Source organism: Amblyomma americanum, chromosome 1 (genome assembly GCF_052857255.1).
Source record: "Amblyomma americanum isolate KBUSLIRL-KWMA chromosome 1, ASM5285725v1, whole genome shotgun sequence".
NCBI classification, from domain to species: Eukaryota; Metazoa; Arthropoda; class Arachnida; order Ixodida; family Ixodidae; genus Amblyomma; species Amblyomma americanum.
In genome coordinates this window covers 457,295,669-457,319,466 of record NC_135497.1, presented here as the reverse complement: position 1 = coordinate 457,319,466, position 23,798 = coordinate 457,295,669, and positions in this window count along the sequence as shown.

Sequence of the window (23,798 nt, the reverse complement as noted above, 5' to 3'; positions counted from 1 at the left end):
CGGAGACTCTTCCGACATGGAGTCTTTTCCGACACGGAGTCTTTTCCGACAAGGAGTCTTTTCCGAAACGGAGTCTTTTTCCGACACGAGGTCTTGTTCCGCAGAGGAGTCTTTTTCCGACGCGGAGTCTTTTTTCGACGCGGAATCTTTTTTCGACACCGAGTTTTTTTCCGACACGGAGTTTTTTCCGACACAGTGTTTTCCGACACGGAGTCTTTTTCCGACACGGGGGTTTTTTCCCGACACAGAGGTTTTTTCCGTCACTGAGGTTTTTTCCGACACGGAGGTTTTTCCGACACGGAGGTTTTTTCCGGCACGGAGGTTTTTTTCGACACGGAGGGTTTTTCCGAGACCGAGGTTTTTTGCGACACGGAGGTTTTTTTTTCGACACGGAGGTTTTTCCGACACGCAGGTTTTTTTCCGACACGTAGCCTTTTTCCAACACGGAGTCTTTTTCCAACATGGAGTCTTTTACAACAGTCTTTTTCCAACACGGAGTCTTTTTCCAACACGGAATCTTTTTCCAACACGGAGTCTTTTTCAACACGGAGTCTTTTCCCAGCACGGAGTCTTCTCCAACACGGAGTCTTTTTCCAACACGGAGTCTTTTTCCAACACGGTGTCTTTTTCCAACACGGAGTCTTTTTCCAACACGGTGTCTTTTTCCGGTACGGAGTCCCTTCCGACACGGAGTCTTTTCCGACACGGAGTCTTTTCCTAAACGGAGTCTTTTCCCGACACGGAACTTTTTTCCGACACGGAGTCTTTTTCCGACATGGAGTCTTTTTCCGACACGGAGTGTTTTTCCGACACGGAGTCTTTTTCCGACACGGAGTCTTTTTCCGGTACGGAGTCTGTTCCAAAACGGAGTCTTTTCTGACACGGAGTCTTTTCCGACACGGAGTGTTTTTCCGACACGGAGGTTTTTTCCGACAAGGAGGTTTTTTTCGACACGGAGGTTTTTTCCGACACGGAGGTTTTTTCCGACACGGAGTCTATTCCGACGTGGAGTCTTTTCCGAAACGGAGTCTTTTCCCGACACGGAGTTTTTTTCCGACACGGAATCTTTTTCCGACACGAGGTCTTTTTTCCGACGCGGAGTCATTTTCCGACGCGGAGTCTTTCCGACGCGGAGTCTTTTTCGACACGTAGTTTTTTCCGCCACGGAGTTTTTTTCCGACACGCAGGTTGTTTTCCGATACGGAGAGTTTTTCCGACACGAAGGTTTTTTCCGACACGGAGGTTTTTCCGACACGGAGGTTTTTCCGACACGGAGTTTTTTTTCCCGAGACGGAGTTTTTTCCCGACACGGAGGTTTTTTCCGACACGGAGGTTTTTTCCGACACGCAGTTTTTTTCCGACACAGAGTTTTTTCCGACACGGAGTTTTTTTTCCCGAGACGGAGTCTTCTTCCAACACGGAGTCTTTTTCCAACACGGAGTCTTTTTCCAACACGGGTTCTTTCCATCACGGTGTCTTTTTTCAACACAGAGTCTTTTTCCAACACGGAGTCTTTTTCAACACGGAGTCTTTTTCCAGCACGTAGTCTTTTTCCAACACGGAGTCTTTTTCCAACACGGAGTCTTTTTCCAACACGGAGTCTTTTTCAACACGGAGTCTTTTTCCAGCACGGAGTCTTTTTCCAACACGGAGTGTTTTCCAACACGGATTCTTTTTCGACACGGAATCTTTTTCCGACACGGAGTCTTTTTCTGACATGGAGTCTTTTTCCGACGCGGAGTCCTTTTCCGACGCGGAGTCTTTTCCGACGCGGAGTCTTTTTTCGAATCGGTGTTTTTTCGAAACGGAGTCTTTTTCAGGTACGGAGACTCTTTCGACAAGGACTCTTTTCCGACACGGAGTCTTTTCCGACACGGAGTCTTTTCCGAAACGGAGTCTTTTTCCGACACGAGGTCTTGTTCCGAAGCGGAGTCTTTTTCCGACGCGGAGTCTTTTTTCGACGTGGAATCTTTTTTCGACACGGAGTTTTTTTCCGACACGGAGTTTTTTCCGACACAGTGTTTTCCGACACGGAGTCTTTTTCCGACACGGGGGTTTTTTCCCGACACAGAGGTTTTTTCCGTCACTGAGGTTTTTTTCCGACACGGAGGTTTTTCCGACACGGAGGTTTTTTCCTCCACGGAGGTTTTTTTTCGACACGGAGGGTTTTTCCGAGACCGAGGTTTTTTGTGACACGGAGGTTTTTTTCGACATGGAGGTTTTTCCGACACCTAGGTTTTTTTCCGACACGGAGGTTTTTTCCGACACGGAGGTTTTTTCCGACACGGAGGTTTTTTCCGGCACGAAGTTTTTTTCCGACACGGAGTTTTTTTCTGACACGGAGGTTTTCTCCGACACGGAAGTTTTTTTCCGCCACGGTTTTTTTTCCGACACGGAGTTTTTTTCCAACACGGAGTCTTTTTCCAACGCGGAGTCTTTTTCCAGCACGAAGTCTTTTTCCAGCACAGAGTCTTTTTTCCAACACGGAGTCTTTTTCAACACGGAGTCTTTCCAGCACGGAGTCTTTTTCCAACACGGAGTCTTTTTCCAACACGGACTCTTTCCAACACGGAGTTTTTTTCCAACACGGAGTCTTTTTCTAACAAGGAGTCTTTTTCAACACGGAGTCTTTTTCCAGCACAGAGTCTTTTTCCAACACGGAGTCTTTTTCCAACACGGAGTCTTTTTTCGACACGGAGTCTTTTTCCGACACGGAGTCTTTTTCCGGTACAGAGTCTCTTCCGACACGGAGTCTTTTTCCGGTACAGAGTCTCTTCCGACACGGAGTCTTTTCCGGCACGGAGTCTTCCGAAACGGAGTCTATTCCCGACACGGAGTTTTTCTGACACAGAGTCTTTTTCCGACGCGGGGTCTTTTTTCGACACGTAGTTTTTCCGACATGAAGTTTTTTTCCGACAAGGAGTGTTTTTTCGACACGGAGTCTTTTTCCGTCACGGAGTCTTTTTCAGGTACGGAGTCTCTTCCGACACGGAGTCTTTTCCGACACGGAGTCTTTTCCGACGTGGAGTCTTTTCCGAAACGGATTCTTTTCCCTACACGGAGTTTTTTTCCGACACGGAATCTTTTTCCGACACGAGGTCTTTTTTCCGACGCGGAGTCATTTTCCGACGCGGAGTCTTTCCGACGCGGAGTCTTTTTCGACACGTAGTTTTTTCCGCCACGGAGTTTTTTTCCGACACGCAGGTTGTTTTCCGATACGGAGAGTTTTTCCGACACGAAGGTTTTTTCCGACACGGAGGTTTTTCCGACACGGAGGTTTTTCCGACACGGAGTTTTTTTTCCCGAGACGGAGTTTTTTTCCGACACGGAGGTTTTTTCCGACACGGAGGTTTTTTCCGACACGCAGTTTTTTTCCGACACAGAGTTTTTTCCGACACGGAGTTTTTTTTCCCGAGACGGAGTCTTCTTCCAACACGGAGTCTTTTTCCAACACGGAGTCTTTTTCCAACACGGGTTCTTTCCATCACGGTGTCTTTTTTCAACACAGAGTCTTTTTCCAACACGGAGTCTTTTTCAACACGGAGTCTTTTTCCAGCACGTAGTCTTTTTCCAACACGGAGTCTTTTTCCAACACGGAGTCTTTTTCCAACACGGAGTCTTTTTCAACACGGAGTGTTTTTCCAACACGGATTCTTTTTCGACACGGAATCTTTTTCCGACACGGAGTCTTTTTCTGACATGGAGTCTTTTTCCGACGCGGAGTCCTTTTCCGACGCGGAGTCTTTTCCGACGCGGAGTCTTTTTTCGAATCGGTGTTTTTTCGAAACTTAGTCTTTTTCAGGTACGGAGACTCTTTCGACAAGGAGTCTTTTCCGACACGGAGTCTTTTCCGACACGGAGTCTTTTCCGAAACGGAGTCTTTTTCCGACACGAGGTCTTGTTCCGAAGCGGAGTCTTTTTCCGACGCGGAGTCTTTTTTCGACGTGGAATCTTTTTTCGACACGGAGTTTTTTTCCGACACGGAGTTTTTTCCGACACAATGTTTTCCGACACGGAGTCTTTTTCCGACACGGGGGTTTTTTCCCGACACAGAGGTTTTTTTCCGTCACGGAGGTTTTTTCCGGCACGGTGGTTTTTTTCCGACACGGAGTTTTTTTTTTCCGACACGGAGTCTTTTCCCGGCGCGGAGTCTTTTTCCTGCCCGGAGTCTTTTTCTGACACGGAGTCTTTTTTCGACACGGAGTTTTTTCCGACGCGGAGTCTTTTCCCAGCACGGAGTCTTTTCTCAGCACGGAGTCTTTTCCCAGCTAGTAGTCTTCCCAGCCTGCAGCGATGGCGTAGAGGTAGAACATCCGCCTCGCGTGCAAGAGGACCGGGGTTCAAATCCTGGTGCCGCGCAATTCTCCACCGGGTTTAAAAAAAAACGCGTGTCGATGGAAATGCATAACCAGGCCTGGAGTGCGGCCTTATCTCGGTGCCCAGAACTGACAACGCACTCTCTCACCAGAGCAGGATTTGCCCACCCTGGTGTAGTACTTGGCCACAACCTTTTATGATCAAACCAATTAACCCTCGGCCCTCAGTCCCCAGCGGCTGCAGAGCAACTGACCACCGCGGCTGTCAGACCTGTGACGCAGCGGAGGGTGCTAAGAATCTCTGGCTCCGGACAGGCCGCCATTGGAATCTGAACCTGGCAACGTTTAACGCTAGAACGTTAGCTAGTGAGGCTAGCCTAGCAGTGCTGCTCGAGGAACTAGCGGGAATTAAATGGGATGTGATAGGGCTTAGCGAAGTTAGGAGGACAGGTGAGGCGTATACAGTACTTAAGGACGGACACATACTGTGCTATCGCGGGTTAGAGGATAGACGAGAACTAGGTGTGGGTTTCCTCATTAATAAGGATATAGCTGGCAACGTAGAGGAGTTCTACAGTATTAACGAGAGGGTAGCAGCTATAGTAATTAGGCTGAATAGGAGGTACAAGCTGAAAGTGGTGCAGGCCTACGCACCCACATCCAGCCATGATGACCATACCGTTGAAAGCTTCTATGAGGACGCAGAATCAGCAATGAATAGAGCAAAATCGCAGTACACTGTACTGATGGGCGATTTCAATGCGAAGGTGGGAAAGAAGCAGGCTGACGACCACGCGGTAGGTGACTATGGCATAGGCTCTAGAAATAGCAGGGGAGAGTTATTAGTCGAATTCGCGGATAGAAATAATTTACGGATCATGAATACCTTCTTCCACAAACGAGAAAACAGGAAGTGGACCTGGAAGAGCCCCAATGGTGAGATTAAAAATGAAATCGACTTCGTACTATGCGCTAAACCTGGCATCATTCAGGATGTGGCCGTCATCGGAAGGGTGCGTTGCAGCGACCATAGAATTGTAAGGTCTAGAATTAGCTTAGACTTGAAGAGGGAACGGAAGAAGCTAGCGAAGAAGAAGACCATTAACGAGTTAGCCGTAAGAGGGAAAGCACAGGAGTTTAGGATAGCGCTGAAAAACAGATACTCGGCTTTAACTGAAGAAGATGATCTTGACGTTCATTCAATGCACGATAACCTGACATCAATAATTACGGAGTGCGCAGAAGTAGGCGGTAGGACAGTTCGAAAAGATACCGGGAAGCTATCTCAGGTGACGAAAGATCTGATTAAGAAGCGCCAAAACATGAAGGCATCTAACACTACCGATAGAATAGAACTAAAGGAGCTATCAAAGTTAATAAATAAGCGCAAGGTAGCCGACATAAGGAAGTTTAATATGGAGAGAATCGAGCATGCTATAAAGAACGGAGGTAGCCTAAAAACAGTGAAGAGGAAACTAGGCATAGGTAAAAACCAGATGTATGCATTAAGAGACAAGCAGGGCAATGTCATTAGCAATATGGATAAGATAATTAACGTAGCCGAAGTGTTCTACACAGACCTGTACAGTAGCCAATGTAATCAGAGCGCTAATGAGAAAGACAGCAGTGCACAGCAATGCGTCATCCCGCCAGTAACGAAAGATGAAGTAAAGAAAGCCTTAGAAGCAATGAAAGGGGGAAAGCAGCTGGGGAGGATCAGGTAACAGCAGATCTGTTGAAGGATGGAGGGGACATCGTGCTAGAAAAACTAGCCACCCTGTATACGCAATGCCTTATGACCTCGACTGTACAAGAAGCTTGGAAGAATGCAAACATTATCTTAATTCATAAGAAGGGAGACGCCAAGGACTTGAAAAATTACAGGCCCATCAGCTTACTATCCGTTGCCTACAAAGTATTTACTAACGTAATCGCTAATAGAGTCAGGGCCACGTTAGACTTTAATCAACCAAATGATCAGGCAGGCTTTCGTAAAGGATATTCCACAATAGATCATATTCACACTATCAATCAGGTGGTAGAGAAATGCGCAGAATATAACCAACCTCTATATATAGCTTTCATTGATTACGAGAAAGCATTCGACTCAGTGGAAACCTCAGCAGTCATACAGGCATTGCGTAATCAGGGGGTAGAAGAGCCTTAAGTCAAAATACTGGAAGATATATATAGCAACTGCACAGCTACTATAGTCCTCCATAAAGTCAGCAATAAAATTCCAATAAGGAAGGGCGTCAGGCAAGGAGACACGATCTCGCCAATGCTGTTCACCGCATATTTGCAGGAGGTATTTCGAGGCCTGAATTGGGAACAGTTGGGAATAAGAATAAATGGAGAATACCTAAATAATCTGAGATTTGCTGATGACATTGCCTTGCTGAGTCACTCAGGAGGTGAACTGCAAATCATGATCAACGAGTTAGACAGGCAGAGCAGATCGATGGGTCTAAAAATTAACATGCAGAAAACAAAGGTAATGTTCAACAGCCTAGCAAGGGAACAGCAGTTCACAATTGGCAGCGAGAGCCTAGAAATTGTGCCGGAATACGTCTACTTAGGGCAGGTAGTGACAGCTGATCCGGATCATGAGAGGGAGATAACTAGAAGGTTAAGAATGGGGTGGAGCGCATATGGCAAATTCTCGCAGATCATGAGTGGCAGTTTACCAATTTCCCTCAAGAGGAAAGTGTACAACAGCATAATCTTACCGGTACTCACCTACGGGGCAGAAACGTGGAGGCTAACGAAAAGAGTTCAGCTTAAGTTAAGGACAACGCAGCGAGCCATGGAAAGTAAAATGATAGGTGTAACGTTAAGAGATCGGAAGCGGGCAGAGTGGGTGAGGGAACAAACACGGGTTAATGACATCCTAGTCGAAATCAAGAGAAAGAAATGGGCTTGGGCAGGGCATGTAATGCGAAGGCAAGATAACCGCTGGTCTTTAAGGGTAACGGAGTGGGTTCCAAGAGAAAGTAAGCGTAGCAGGGGGCGGCAGAAGGTTAGATGGACGGATGAGATTAAGAAGTTTGCAGGCAAAGGGTGGATGCAGCTTGCAAAGGATAGGGTTAATTGGAGAGACATGGGAGAGGCCTTTGCCCTGCAGTGGGTGTAGTAAGGCTGATGATGATGATGATGATGAGTCTTCCCAGCACGGAGTCTTTCCCCAGCACGGAGTCTTTTTCCGACACGGAGATTTTTTCCGATGCGGAGTTTTTTCCAACACGGAGTCTTTTTCCAACACGGAGTCTTTTTCCGACACGGAGTCTTTTTCCGACACAGTGTTTTTTAGACGCGGAGTCTTCTTCCGACACGGAGTCTTCTTCCGACACGGAGTCTTCTTCCGACACGTAGTCTTCCGACACGGAGTCTTTTCGGACACGGAGTCTTTTCCGACACGGAGTCTTTTCCGAAACGGAGTCTTTTCCCGACACGGAGTTCTTTCCGACACGGACTCTTTTTCCGACACGGAGTCTTTTTTCGACACATAGTTTTTTCCGACGCGGAGTTTTTTCCGACACGGAGTTTTTTTCCGACACGGTGTCTTTTCCCGGCTCGGAGTCTTTTTCCTGCACGGAGTCTTTTCCCTGCGCGGAGTCTCCCGGCACGGAGTCTTTTCCCGGCACGGAGTCTTTTTCCTGCACGGAGTCTTTTCCCAGCACGGAATCTTTTTCCGGCACGGAGTCTTTTTGCAGCACGGAGTTTTTTTCCGACACGGAGTCTTTCCAACACGGACTCTTTATCCAACACGGAGTCTTTTTCTAACGCGGAGTCTTTTTACAACACGGAGTCTTTTTCCAACACGGAGTCTTTCCAACACGGAGTCTTTTTCCAACATGGAGTCTTTTTCCAACACGGAGTCTTTCCAACACGGAGTCTTTTTCCAACATGGAGTCTTTTTCCAACACGGAGTCTTTTTCCAGCACGGAGTCTTTTTTCAACAGGGAGTCTTTATCCAACACGGAGAATTTTTCCAACACGGAGTCGTTTTCCAACACGGAGTCTTTTTCCAACCTGGAGTCTTTTCCCAACACGGAGTCTTTTTCCGACACGGAGTCTTTTTCCGGTACGGAGTCTCCTTCAACACGGAGTCTTTTCCGACGGAGTCTTTTCCGAAACGGAGTCTTTTCCTGACACGGAGTGTTTTTCCTACACACTTTTTCCGACACGGAGTCTTTTTCCGACACGGAGTCTTTTCCGACACGGAGTCTTTCCCGAAACGGAGCCTTTACCCGACACGGTGTTTTTTTCCGACACGGAGTCTTTTTCCAACACGGAGTCTTTTTCGACACGGAGTCTTTTTCCGACACGGAGTTTTTTTCCGACACGGAGGTTTTTTCCGCCACGGAGCATTTTCCGACACGCAGTTTTTTTTCCGACACGGAGTTTTTTTCCGACACGGAGTTTTTTTCCAACACGGATTCTTTCCAACACGGAGTCTTTTTCCAACACGGAGTCTTTCTCCAACACGGAGTCTTTTTCCAACACGGAGTCTTTTTCCAACACGGGGTCTTTCCATCACGGTGTCTTTTTTCAACACAGAGTATTTTTCCAACACGGAGTCTTTTTCAACATGGAGTCTTTTTCCAGCACGGAGAATTTTTCCAACACGGAGTCTTTTTCCAACACGGAGTCTTTCCAACACGGAGTCTTTTTCCAACACGGAGTATTTTTCCAACACGGAGTCTTTTTCAACACGGTGTCTTTTTCCAGCACGGAGTCTTTTTCCAACACGGAGTGTTTTTCCAACACGGAGTCTTTTTCGACACGGAGTCTTTTTCCGACACGGAGTCTTTTTCCAACGCGGAGTCTTTTTCCAGCACGAAGTCTATTTGCAGCACGGAGTCTTTTTTCCAACACGGAGTCTTTTTCAACACGGAGTCTTTCCAGCACGGAGTCTTTTTCCAACACGGAGTCTTTTTCCAACACGGACTCTTTCCAACACGGAGTTTTTTTCCAACACGGAGTCTTTTTCCAACAAGGAGTCTTTTTTCGACACGGAGTCTTTTTCCGACACGGAGTCTTTTTCCGGTACAGGGTCTCTTCCGACACGGAGTCTTTTTCCGGTACAGAGTCTCTTCCGACACAGAGTCTTTTCCGGCACGGAGTCTTCCGAAACGGAGTCTTTTCCCGACACGGAGTTTTTTCCGACATGAAGTTTTTTTCCGACAAGGAGTGTTTTTTCGACACGGAGTCTTTTTCCGACACGGAGTCTTTTTCCGACACGAGGTCTTGTTCCGAAGCGGAGTCTTTTTCCGACGCGGAGTCTTTTTTCGACGTGGAATCTTTTTTCGACACGGAGTTTTTTTCCGACACGGAGTTTTTTCCGACACAGTGTTTTCCGACACGGAGTCTTTTTCCGACACGGGGGTTTTTTCCCGACACAGAGGTTTTTTCCGTCACTGAGGTTTTTTTCCGACACGGAGGTTTTTCCGACACGGAGGTTTTTTCCTCCACGGAGGTTTTTTTTCGACACGGAGGGTTTTTCCGAGACCGAGGTTTTTTGTGACACGGAGGTTTTTTTCGACATGGAGGTTTTTCCGACACCTAGGTTTTTTTCCGACACGGAGGTTTTTTCCGACACGGAGGTTTTTTCCGACACGGAGGTTTTTTCCGGCACGAAGTTTTTTTCCGACACGGAGTTTTTTTCTGACACGGAGGTTTTCTCCGACACGGAAGTTTTTTTCCGCCACGGTTTTTTTTCCGACACGGAGTTTTTTTCCAACACGGAGTCTTTTTCCAACGCGGAGTCTTTTTCCAGCACGAAGTCTTTTTCCAGCACAGAGTCTTTTTTCCAACACGGAGTCTTTTTCAACACGGAGTCTTTCCAGCACGGAGTCTTTTTCCAACACGGAGTCTTTTTCCAACACGGACTCTTTCCAACACGGAGTTTTTTTCCAACACGGAGTCTTTTTCTAACAAGGAGTCTTTTTCAACACGGAGTCTTTTTCCAGCACAGAGTCTTTTTCCAACACGGAGTCTTTTTCCAACACGGAGTCTTTTTTCGACACGGAGTCTTTTTCCGACACGGAGTCTTTTTCCGGTACAGAGTCTCTTCCGACACGGAGTCTTTTTCCGGTACAGAGTCTCTTCCGACACGGAGTCTTTTCCGGCACGGAGTCTTCCGAAACGGAGTCTATTCCCGACACGGAGTTTTTCTGACACAGAGTCTTTTTCCGACGCGGGGTCTTTTTTCGACACGTAGTTTTTCCGACATGAAGTTTTTTTCCGACAAGGAGTGTTTTTTCGACACGGAGTCTTTTTCCGTCACGGAGTCTTTTTCAGGTACGGAGTCTCTTCCGACACGGAGTCTTTTCCGACACGGAGTCTTTTCCGACGTGGAGTCTTTTCCGAAACGGATTCTTTTCCCTACACGGAGTTTTTTTCCGACACGGAATCTTTTTCCGACACGAGGTCTTTTTTCCGACGCGGAGTCATTTTCCGACGCGGAGTCTTTCCGACGCGGAGTCTTTTTCGACACGTAGTTTTTTCCGCCACGGAGTTTTTTTCCGACACGCAGGTTGTTTTCCGATACGGAGAGTTTTTCCGACACGAAGGTTTTTTCCGACACGGAGGTTTTTCCGACACGGAGGTTTTTCCGACACGGAGTTTTTTTTCCCGAGACGGAGTTTTTTTCCGACACGGAGGTTTTTTCCGACACGGAGGTTTTTTCCGACACGCAGTTTTTTTCCGACACAGAGTTTTTTCCGACACGGAGTTTTTTTTCCCGAGACGGAGTCTTCTTCCAACACGGAGTCTTTTTCCAACACGGAGTCTTTTTCCAACACGGGTTCTTTCCATCACGGTGTCTTTTTTCAACACAGAGTCTTTTTCCAACACGGAGTCTTTTTCAACACGGAGTCTTTTTCCAGCACGTAGTCTTTTTCCAACACGGAGTCTTTTTCCAACACGGAGTCTTTTTCCAACACGGAGTCTTTTTCAACACGGAGTGTTTTTCCAACACGGATTCTTTTTCGACACGGAATCTTTTTCCGACACGGAGTCTTTTTCTGACATGGAGTCTTTTTCCGACGCGGAGTCCTTTTCCGACGCGGAGTCTTTTCCGACGCGGAGTCTTTTTTCGAATCGGTGTTTTTTCGAAACTTAGTCTTTTTCAGGTACGGAGACTCTTTCGACAAGGAGTCTTTTCCGACACGGAGTCTTTTCCGACACGGAGTCTTTTCCGAAACGGAGTCTTTTTCCGACACGAGGTCTTGTTCCGAAGCGGAGTCTTTTTCCGACGCGGAGTCTTTTTTCGACGTGGAATCTTTTTTCGACACGGAGTTTTTTTCCGACACGGAGTTTTTTCCGACACAATGTTTTCCGACACGGAGTCTTTTTCCGACACGGGGGTTTTTTCCCGACACAGAGGTTTTTTTCCGTCACGGAGGTTTTTTCCGGCACGGTGGTTTTTTTCCGACACGGAGTTTTTTTTTTCCGACACGGAGTCTTTTCCCGGCGCGGAGTCTTTTTCCTGCCCGGAGTCTTTTTCTGACACGGAGTCTTTTTTCGACACGGAGTTTTTTCCGACGCGGAGTCTTTTCCCAGCACGGAGTCTTTTCTCAGCACGGAGTCTTTTCCCAGCTAGTAGTCTTCCCAGCCTGCAGCGATGGCGTAGAGGTAGAACATCCGCCTCGCGTGCAAGAGGACCGGGGTTCAAATCCTGGTGCCGCGCAATTCTCCACCGGGTTTAAAAAAAAACGCGTGTCGATGGAAATGCATAACCAGGCCTGGAGTGCGGCCTTATCTCGGTGCCCAGAACTGACAACGCACTCTCTCACCAGAGCAGGATTTGCCCACCCTGGTGTAGTACTTGGCCACAACCTTTTATGATCAAACCAATTAACCCTCGGCCCTCAGTCCCCAGCGGCTGCAGAGCAACTGACCACCGCGGCTGTCAGACCTGTGACGCAGCGGAGGGTGCTAAGAATCTCTGGCTCCGGACAGGCCGCCATTGGAATCTGAACCTGGCAACGTTTAACGCTAGAACGTTAGCTAGTGAGGCTAGCCTAGCAGTGCTGCTCGAGGAACTAGCGGGAATTAAATGGGATGTGATAGGGCTTAGCGAAGTTAGGAGGACAGGTGAGGCGTATACAGTACTTAAGGACGGACACATACTGTGCTATCGCGGGTTAGAGGATAGACGAGAACTAGGTGTGGGTTTCCTCATTAATAAGGATATAGCTGGCAACGTAGAGGAGTTCTACAGTATTAACGAGAGGGTAGCAGCTATAGTAATTAGGCTGAATAGGAGGTACAAGCTGAAAGTGGTGCAGGCCTACGCACCCACATCCAGCCATGATGACCATACCGTTGAAAGCTTCTATGAGGACGCAGAATCAGCAATGAATAGAGCAAAATCGCAGTACACTGTACTGATGGGCGATTTCAATGCGAAGGTGGGAAAGAAGCAGGCTGACGACCACGCGGTAGGTGACTATGGCATAGGCTCTAGAAATAGCAGGGGAGAGTTATTAGTCGAATTCGCGGATAGAAATAATTTACGGATCATGAATACCTTCTTCCACAAACGAGAAAACAGGAAGTGGACCTGGAAGAGCCCCAATGGTGAGATTAAAAATGAAATCGACTTCGTACTATGCGCTAAACCTGGCATCATTCAGGATGTGGCCGTCATCGGAAGGGTGCGTTGCAGCGACCATAGAATTGTAAGGTCTAGAATTAGCTTAGACTTGAAGAGGGAACGGAAGAAGCTAGCGAAGAAGAAGACCATTAACGAGTTAGCCGTAAGAGGGAAAGCACAGGAGTTTAGGATAGCGCTGAAAAACAGATACTCGGCTTTAACTGAAGAAGATGATCTTGACGTTCATTCAATGCACGATAACCTGACATCAATAATTACGGAGTGCGCAGAAGTAGGCGGTAGGACAGTTCGAAAAGATACCGGGAAGCTATCTCAGGTGACGAAAGATCTGATTAAGAAGCGCCAAAACATGAAGGCATCTAACACTACCGATAGAATAGAACTAAAGGAGCTATCAAAGTTAATAAATAAGCGCAAGGTAGCCGACATAAGGAAGTTTAATATGGAGAGAATCGAGCATGCTATAAAGAACGGAGGTAGCCTAAAAACAGTGAAGAGGAAACTAGGCATAGGTAAAAACCAGATGTATGCATTAAGAGACAAGCAGGGCAATGTCATTAGCAATATGGATAAGATAATTAACGTAGCCGAAGTGTTCTACACAGACCTGTACAGTAGCCAATGTAATCAGAGCGCTAATGAGAAAGACAGCAGTGCACAGCAATGCGTCATCCCGCCAGTAACGAAAGATGAAGTAAAGAAAGCCTTAGAAGCAATGAAAGGGGGAAAGCAGCTGGGGAGGATCAGGTAACAGCAGATCTGTTGAAGGATGGAGGGGACATCGTGCTAGAAAAACTAGCCACCCTGTATACGCAATGCCTTATGACCTCGACTGTACAAGAAGCTTGGAAGAATGCAAACATTATCTTAATTCATAAGAAGGGAGACGCCAAGGACTTGAAAAATTACAGGCCCATCAGCTTACTATCCGTTGCCTACAAAGTATTTACTAACGTAATCGCTAATAGAGTCAGGGCCACGTTAGACTTTAATCAACCAAATGATCAGGCAGGCTTTCGTAAAGGATATTCCACAATAGATCATATTCACACTATCAATCAGGTGGTAGAGAAATGCGCAGAATATAACCAACCTCTATATATAGCTTTCATTGATTACGAGAAAGCATTCGACTCAGTGGAAACCTCAGCAGTCATACAGGCATTGCGTAATCAGGGGGTAGAAGAGCCTTAAGTCAAAATACTGGAAGATATATATAGCAACTGCACAGCTACTATAGTCCTCCATAAAGTCAGCAATAAAATTCCAATAAGGAAGGGCGTCAGGCAAGGAGACACGATCTCGCCAATGCTGTTCACCGCATATTTGCAGGAGGTATTTCGAGGCCTGAATTGGGAACAGTTGGGAATAAGAATAAATGGAGAATACCTAAATAATCTGAGATTTGCTGATGACATTGCCTTGCTGAGTCACTCAGGAGGTGAACTGCAAATCATGATCAACGAGTTAGACAGGCAGAGCAGATCGATGGGTCTAAAAATTAACATGCAGAAAACAAAGGTAATGTTCAACAGCCTAGCAAGGGAACAGCAGTTCACAATTGGCAGCGAGAGCCTAGAAATTGTGCCGGAATACGTCTACTTAGGGCAGGTAGTGACAGCTGATCCGGATCATGAGAGGGAGATAACTAGAAGGTTAAGAATGGGGTGGAGCGCATATGGCAAATTCTCGCAGATCATGAGTGGCAGTTTACCAATTTCCCTCAAGAGGAAAGTGTACAACAGCATAATCTTACCGGTACTCACCTACGGGGCAGAAACGTGGAGGCTAACGAAAAGAGTTCAGCTTAAGTTAAGGACAACGCAGCGAGCCATGGAAAGTAAAATGATAGGTGTAACGTTAAGAGATCGGAAGCGGGCAGAGTGGGTGAGGGAACAAACACGGGTTAATGACATCCTAGTCGAAATCAAGAGAAAGAAATGGGCTTGGGCAGGGCATGTAATGCGAAGGCAAGATAACCGCTGGTCTTTAAGGGTAACGGAGTGGGTTCCAAGAGAAAGTAAGCGTAGCAGGGGGCGGCAGAAGGTTAGATGGACGGATGAGATTAAGAAGTTTGCAGGCAAAGGGTGGATGCAGCTTGCAAAGGATAGGGTTAATTGGAGAGACATGGGAGAGGCCTTTGCCCTGCAGTGGGTGTAGTAAGGCTGATGATGATGATGATGATGAGTCTTCCCAGCACGGAGTCTTTCCCCAGCACGGAGTCTTTTTCCGACACGGAGATTTTTTCCGATGCGGAGTTTTTTCCAACACGGAGTCTTTTTCCAACACGGAGTCTTTTTCCGACACGGAGTCTTTTTCCGACACAGTGTTTTTTAGACGCGGAGTCTTCTTCCGACACGGAGTCTTCTTCCGACACGGAGTCTTCTTCCGACACGTAGTCTTCCGACACGGAGTCTTTTCGGACACGGAGTCTTTTCCGACACGGAGTCTTTTCCGAAACGGAGTCTTTTCCCGACACGGAGTTCTTTCCGACACGGACTCTTTTTCCGACACGGAGTCTTTTTTCGACACATAGTTTTTTCCGACGCGGAGTCGGTTTTTCCGACACGGTGTCTTTTCCCGCTCGGAGTCTTTTTCCTGCACGGAGGTCTTTTCCCTGCGCGGAGTCTCCCGGCACGGAGTCTCTTTTCCCCGGCGCGAGTCTTTCCAGCACGATCTTCGGCACGAATCTTTTCCAGCACGGAGTCTTTTTCTGCACGGAGTCTTTTCCAACACGGAGTCTTTTCCGAACACGGAGTCTTTTCAACACGGACTCTTTATCCAACACGGAGTCTTTTTCTAACGCGGAGTCTTTTTACAACACGGAGTCTTTTTCCAACACGGAGTCTTTCCAACACGGAGTCTTTTCCAACATGGAGTCTTTTTCCAACACGGAGTCTTTCCAACACGGAGTCTTTTTCCAACATGGAGTCTTTTTCCAACACGGAGTCTTTTTCCAGCACGGAGTCTTTTTTCAACAGGGAGTCTTTATCCAACACGGAGAATTTTTCCAACACGGAGTCGTTTTCCAACACGGAGTCTTTTTCCAACCTGGAGTCTTTTCCCAACACGGAGTCTTTTTCCGACACGGAGTCTTTTTCCGGTACGGAGTCTCCTTCAACACGGAGTCTTTTCCGACGGAGTCTTTTCCGAAACGGAGTCTTTTCCTGACACGGAGTGTTTTTCCTACACACTTTTTCCGACACGGAGTCTTTTTCCGACACGGAGTCTTTTCCGACACGGAGTCTTTCCCCGAAACGGAGCCTTTACCCGACACGGTGTTTTTTTCCGACACGGAGTCTTTTTCCAACACGGAGTCTTTTTCGACACGGAGTCTTTTTCCGACACGGAGTTTTTTTCCGACACGGAGGTTTTTTCCGCCACGGAGCATTTTCCGACACGCAGTTTTTTTTCCGACACGGAGTTTTTTTCCGACACGGAGTTTTTTTCCAACACGGATTCTTTCCAACACGGAGTCTTTTTCCAACACGGAGTCTTTCTCCAACACGGAGTCTTTTTCCAACACGGAGTCTTTTTCCAACACGGGGTCTTTCCATCACGGTGTCTTTTTTCAACACAGAGTATTTTTCCAACACGGAGTCTTTTTCAACATGGAGTCTTTTTCCAGCACGGAGAATTTTTCCAACACGGAGTCTTTTTCCAACACGGAGTCTTTCCAACACGGAGTCTTTTTCCAACACGGAGTATTTTTCCAACACGGAGTCTTTTTCAACACGGTGTCTTTTTCCAGCACGGAGTCTTTTTCCAACACGGAGTGTTTTTCCAACACGGAGTCTTTTTCGACACGGAGTCTTTTTCCGACACGGAGTCTTTTTCCAACGCGGAGTCTTTTTCCAGCACGAAGTCTATTTCCAGCACGGAGTCTTTTTTCCAACACGGAGTCTTTTTCAACACGGAGTCTTTCCAGCACGGAGTCTTTTTCCAACACGGAGTCTTTTTCCAACACGGACTCTTTCCAACACGGAGTTTTTTTCCAACACGGAGTCTTTTTCCAACAAGGAGTCTTTTTTCGACACGGAGTCTTTTTCCGACACGGAGTCTTTTTCCGGTACAGGGTCTCTTCCGACACGGAGTCTTTTTCCGGTACAGAGTCTCTTCCGACACAGAGTCTTTTCCGGCACGGAGTCTTCCGAAACGGAGTCTTTTCCCGACACGGAGTTTTTTCCGACATGAAGTTTTTTTCCGACAAGGAGTGTTTTTTCGACACGGAGTCTTTTTCCGACACGGAGTCTTTTTCAGGTACGGAGTCTCTTCCGACACGGAGTCTTTTCCGACACGGAGTCTTTTCCGATGCGGAGTCTTTTCTGAAACGGAGTCTTTTCCCGACACGGAGTTTTTTTCCGACACGGAATCTTTTTCCGACACGAGGTCTTTTTTCCGACGCGGAGTCATTTTCCGACGCGGAGTCTTTCCGACGCGGAGTCTTTTTGGACACGTAGTTTTTTCCGCCACGGAGTTTTTTTCCGACACGCAGGTTGTTTTCCGATACGGAGAGTTTTTCCGACACGAAGGTTTTTTCCGACACGGAGGTTTTTCCGACACGGAGGTTTTTCCGACACGGAGTTTTTTTTTTCCCGAGACGGAGTTTTTTTCCGACACGGAGGTTTTTTCCGACACGGAGGTTTTTTCCGACACGCAGTTTTTTTCCGACAGAGTTTTTTTCCGACACGGAGTTTTTTTCCAACACGGAGTCTTTTTCCAACATGGAGTCTTTCTCCAACACAGAGTCTTCTTCCAACACGGAGTCTTTTTCCAACACGGAGTCTTTTTCCAACACGGGGTCTTTCCAACACGGAGTCTTTTTCCAACTCGGAGTCTTTTTCCAACACGGAGTCTTTTTCAACACGGAGTCTTTTCCAGCACGGAGTCTTTCCAACACGGAGTCTTTTTCCAACACGGAGTCTTTTTCGACACGTAGTCTTTTTCCGACACGGGAGTTTTTTTCCGACACGGAGGTTTTTCCGACACGCAGTTTTTTTTTCCGACACGGAGTTTTTTTCCGACACGGAGTTTTTTTCCAACACGGAGTCTTTTTCCAACACGGAGTCTTTCTCGAACACGGAGTCTTCTTCCAACACGGAGACTTTTTCCAACACTGAGTCTTTTTCCAACACGGAGTCTTTTTCCAACGCGGAGTCTTTTTCCAGCACGAAGTCTATTTCCAGCACGGAGTCTTTTTTCCAACACGGAGTCTTTTTCAACACGGAGTCTTTCCAGCACGGAGTCTTTTTCCAACACGGAGTCTTTTTCCAACACGGACTCTTTCCAACACGGAGTTTTTTTCCGACACGGAGTTTTTTCCGACACTGTTTTCTGACACGGAGTCTTTTTCCGACACGGGGGTTTTTTCCCGACACAGGTTTTTTCTGTCACTGAGGTTTTTTCCGACACGGAGGTTTTTCCGACACGGAGGTTTTTTCCGCCACGGAGGTTTTTTTCGACACGGAGGGTTTTTCCGAGACCGAGGTTTTTTGCGACACGGAGGTTTTTTTTCGACACGGAGGTTTTTCCGACACGCAGGTTTTTTTCCGACACGGAGGTTTTTTTTCCGACACGGAGGTTTTTTCCGACACGGAGGTTTTTTCCGGCACGAAGTTTTTTTCCGACACGGAGTTTTTTTCTGACACGGAGGTTTTCTCCGACACGGAAGTTTTTTTCCGCCACGGTTTTTTTTCCGACACGGAGTTTTTTCCAACACAGAGTCTTTTTCCAACGCGGAGTCTTTTTCCAGCACGAAGTCTATTTACAGCACGGAGTCTTTTTTCCAACACGGAGTCTTTTTCAACACGGAGTCTTTCCAGCACGGAGTCTTTTTCCAACACGGAGTCTTTTTCCAACACGGACTCTTTCCAACACGGAGTTTTTTTCCAACACGGAGTCTTTTTCCAACAAGGAGTCTTTTTCAACACGGAGTCTTTTTCCAGCACAGAGTCTTTTTCCAACACGGAGTCTTTTTCCAACACGGAGTCTTTTTTCGACACGGAGTCTTTTTCCGACACGGAGTCTTTTTCCGGTACAGGGTCTCTTCCGACACGGAGTCTTTTTCCGGTACAGAGTCTCTTCCGACACGGAGTCTTTTCCGGCACGGAGTCTTCCGAAACGGAGTCTTTTCCCGACACGGAGTTTTTTCCGACATGAAGTTTTTTTCCGACAAGGAGTGTTTTTTCGACACGGAGTCTTTTTCCGACACGGAGTCTTTTTCAGGTACGGAGTCTCTTCCGACACGGAGTCTTTTCCGACACGGAGTCTTTTCCGACGCGGAGTCTTTTCCGAAACGGAGTCTTTTCCCGACACGGAGTTTTTTTCCGACACGGAATCTTTTTCCGACACGAGGTCTTTTTTCCGACGCGGAGTCATTTTCCGACGCGGAGTCTTTCCGACGCGGAGTCTTTTTGGACACGTAGTTTTTTTCCGCCACGGAGTTTTTTTCCGACACGCAGGTTGTTTTCCGATACGGAGAGTTTTTCCGACACGAAGGTTTTTTCCGACACGGAGGTTTTTCCGACACGGAGGTTTTTCCGACACGGAGTTTTTTTTTCCCGAGACGGAGTTTTTTTCCGACACGGAGGTTTTTTCCGACACGGAGGTTTTTTCCGACACGCAGTTTTTTTCCGACACAGAGTTTTTTTCCGACACGGAGTTTTTTTCCAACACGGAGTCTTTTTCCAACACGGAGTCTTCCTCCAACACAGAGTCTTCTTCCAACACGGAGTCTTTTTCCAACACGGAGTCTTTTTCCAACACGGGGTCTTTCCAACACGGAGTCTTTTTCCAACACGGAGTCTTTTTCCAACACGGAGTCTTTTTCAACACGGAGTCTTTTTCCAGCTCGGAGTCTTTTTCCAACACGGAGTCTTTTTCCAACAAGGAGTCTTTCCAACACGGAAACTTATTTCAACACGGAGTCTTTTTCCAACACGGAGTCTTTTTCAACACGGAGTCTTTTTCCAGCACGGAGTCTTTCCAACACGGAGTCTTTTTCCAACACGGAGTCTTTTTCGACACGTAGTCTTTTTCCGACACGGGAGTTTTTTTCCGACACGGAGGTTTTTCCGACACGGAGGTTTTTCCGACACGCAGTTTTTTTTTCCGACACGGAGTTTTTTTCCGACACGGAGTTTTTTTCCAACACGGAGTCTTTCTCGAACACGGAGTCTTCTTCCAACACGGAGACTTTTTCCAACACTGAGTCTTTTTCCAACACGGAGTCTTTTTCCAATGCGGAGTCTTTTTCCAGCACGAAGTCTATTTCCAGCACGGAGTCTTTTTTCCAACACGGAGTCTTTTTCAACACGGAGTCTTTCCAGCACGGAGTCTTTTTCCAACACGGAGTCTTTTTCCAACACGGACTCTTTCCAACACGGAGTTTTTTTCCAACACGGAGTCTTTTTCCAACAAGGAGTCTTTTTTCGACACGGAGTCTTTTTCCGACACGGAGTCTTTTTCCGGTACAGGGTCTCTTCCGACACGGAGTCTTTTTCCGGTACAGAGTCTCTTCCGACACAGAGTCTTTTCCGGCACGGAGTCTTCCGACACGGAGTCTTTTCCCGACACGGAGTTTTTTCCGACATGAAGTTTTTTTCCGACAAGGAGTGTTTTTTCGACACGGAGTCTTTTTCCGACACGGAGTCTTTTTCAGGTACGGAGTCTCTTCCGACACGGAGTCTTTTCCGACACGGAGTCTTTTCCGACGCGGAGTCTTTTCCGAAACGGAGTCTTTTCCCGACACGGAGTTTTTTTCCGACACGGAATCTTTTTCCGACACGAGGTCTTTTTTCCGACGCGGAGTCATTTTCCGACGCGGAGTCTTTCCGACGCGGAGACTTTTTGGACACGTAGTTTTTTCCGCCACGGAGTTTTTTTCCGACACGCAGGTTGTTTTCCGATACGGAGAGTTTTTCCGACACGAAGGTTTTTTCCGACACGGAGGTTTTTCCGACACGGAGGTTTTTCCGACACGGAGTTTTTTTTTCCCGAGACGGAGTTTTTTTCCGACACGGAGGTTTTTTCCGACACGGAGGTTTTTTCCGACACGCAGTTTTTTTCCGACAGAGTTTTTTTCCGACACGGAGTTTTTTTCCAACACGGAGTCTTTTTCCAACACGGAGTCTTTCTCCAACACAGAGTCTTCTTCCAACACGGAGTCTTTTTCCAACACGGAGTCTTTTTCCAACACGGGGTCTTTCCAACACGGAGTCTTTTTCCAACACGGAGTCTTTTTCCAACACGGAGTCTTTTTCAACACGGAGTCTTTTTCCAGCACGGAGTCTTTCCAACACGGAGTCTTTTTCCAACACGGAGTCTTTTTCGACACGTAGTCTTTTTCCGACACGGGAGTTTTTTTCCGACACGGAGGTTTTTCCGACACGCAGTTTTTTTTTCCGACACGGAGTTTTTTTCCGACACGGAGTTTTTTTCCAACACGGAGTCTTTTTCCAACACGGAGTCTTTCTCGAACACGGAGTCTTCTTCCAACACGGAGACTTTTTCCAACACGGAGTCTTTTTCCAACACGGGGTCTTTCCATCCCGGTGTCTTATTTCAACACAGAGTCTTTTTCCAACACGGAGTCTTTTTCAACACGGAGTCTTTTTCCAGCACGGAGTCTTTTTCCAACACGGAGTCTTTTTCCAACACGGAGTCTTTCCAACACGGAGTCTTTTTCCAACACGGAGTCTTTTTCCAACACGGAGTCTTTTTCAACACGGTGTCTTTTTCCAGCACGGAGTCTTTTTCCAACACGGAGTCTTTTTCGACACGGAGTCTTTTTCCGACACGGAGTTTTTTTCCGACACGGAGGTTTTTTCCGACACGGAGGTTTTTCCTACACGCAGTTTTTTTTCCGACACGGAGTTTTTTTCCGACACGGAGTTTTTTTTCCAACACGGAGTCTTTCCAACACGGAGTCTTTTTCCAGCACGGAGTCTTTCTCCAACATGGAGTCTTCTTCCAACACGGAGTCTTTTTCCAACACGGGGTCTTTCCATCACGGTGTCTTTTTTCAACACAGAGTCTTTTTCCAACACGGAGTCTTTTTCAACACGGAGTCTTTTTCCAGCACGGAGTCTTTTTCCATCACGGAGTCTTTTTCCAACACGGAGTCTTTCCAACACGGAGTCTTTTTCCAACACGGAGTCTTTTTTCAACACGGAGTCTTTTTCAACACGGTGTCTTTTTCCAGCACGGAGTCTTTTTCCAACACGGAGTGTTTTTCTAACACGGAGTCTTTTTCGACACGGAGTCTTTTTCCGACACGGAGTCTTTTTCTGACATGGAGTCTTTTTCCGACGCGGAGTCCTTTTCCGACGCGGAATCATTTTCCGACGCGGAGTCTTTCCGACGCGGAGTCTTTTTGGACACGTAGTTTTTCCGCCACGGAGTTTTTTTTCCGACACGGAGTGTTTTTCCGACACGGAGGTTTTTTTCCGACACGGAGGTTTTTTCCGACACGGAGTTTTTTTCCAACACGGATTCTTTCCAACACGGAGTCTTTTTCCAACACGGAGTCTTTCTCCAACACGGAGTCTTTTTCCAACACGGAGTCTTTTTCCAACACGGAGTCTTTTTCCAACACGGGGTCTTTCCATCACGGTGTCTTTTTTCAACACAGAGTATTTTTCCAACACGGAGTCTTTTTCAACACGGAGTCTTTTTCCAGCACGGAGTCTTTTTCCAACACGGAGTCTTTTTCCAACACGGAGTCTTTCCAACACGGAGTCTTTTTCCAACACGGAGTCTTTTTCCAACACGGAGTCTTTTTCAACACGGTGTCTTTTTCCAGCACGGAGTCTTTTTCCAACACGGAGTGTTTTTCCAACACGGAGTCTTTTTCGACACGGAGTCTTTTTCCGACACGGAGTCTTCTTCTGACATGGAGTCTTTTTCCGACGCGGAGTCCTTTTCCGACGCGGAGTCTTTATCCGACGCGGAGTCTTTTTTTGAATCGGTGTTTTTTCGACACTGAGTCTTTTTCAGGTACGGAGACTCTTCCGACAAGGAGTCTTTTCCGACACGGAGTCTTTTCCGACACGGAGTCTTTTCCGAAACGGAGTCTTTTTCCGACACGAGGTCTTGTTCCGAAGCAGAGTCTTTTTCCGACGCGGAGTCTTTTTTCGACGCGGAATCTTTTTTCGACACGGAGTTTTTTTCCGACACGGAGTTTTTTCCGACACTGTTTTCTGACACGGAGTCTTTTTCCGACACGGGGGTTTTTTCCCGACACAGGTTTTTTCTGTCACTGAGGTTTTTTCCGACACGGAGGTTTTTCCGACACGGAGGTTTTTTCCGCCACGGAGGTTTTTTTCGACACGGAGGGTTTTTTCGAGACCGAGGTTTTTTGCGACACGGAGGTTTTTTTTCGACACGGAGGTTTTTCCGACACGCAGGTTTTTTTCCGACACGGAGGGTTTTTTTCCGACACGGAGGTTTTTTCCGACACGGAGGTTTTTTCCGGCACGAAGTTTTTTTCCGACACGGAGTTTTTTCTGACACGGAGGTTTTCTCCGACACGGAAGTTTTTTTCCGCCACGGTTTTTTTTCCGACACGGAGTTTTTTTCCAACACAGAGTCTTTTTCCAACGCGGAGTCTTTTTCCAGCACGAAGTCTATTTACAGCACGGAGTCTTTTTTCCAACACGGAGTCTTTTTCAACACGGAGTCTTTCCAGCACGGAGTCTTTTTCCAACACGGAGTCTTTTTCCAACACGGACTCTTTCCAACACGGAGTTTTTTTCCAACACGGAGTCTTTTTCCAACAAGGAGTCTTTTTCAACACGGAGTCTTTTTCCAGCACAGAGTCTTTTTCCAACACGGAGTCTTTTTCCAACACGGAGTCTTTT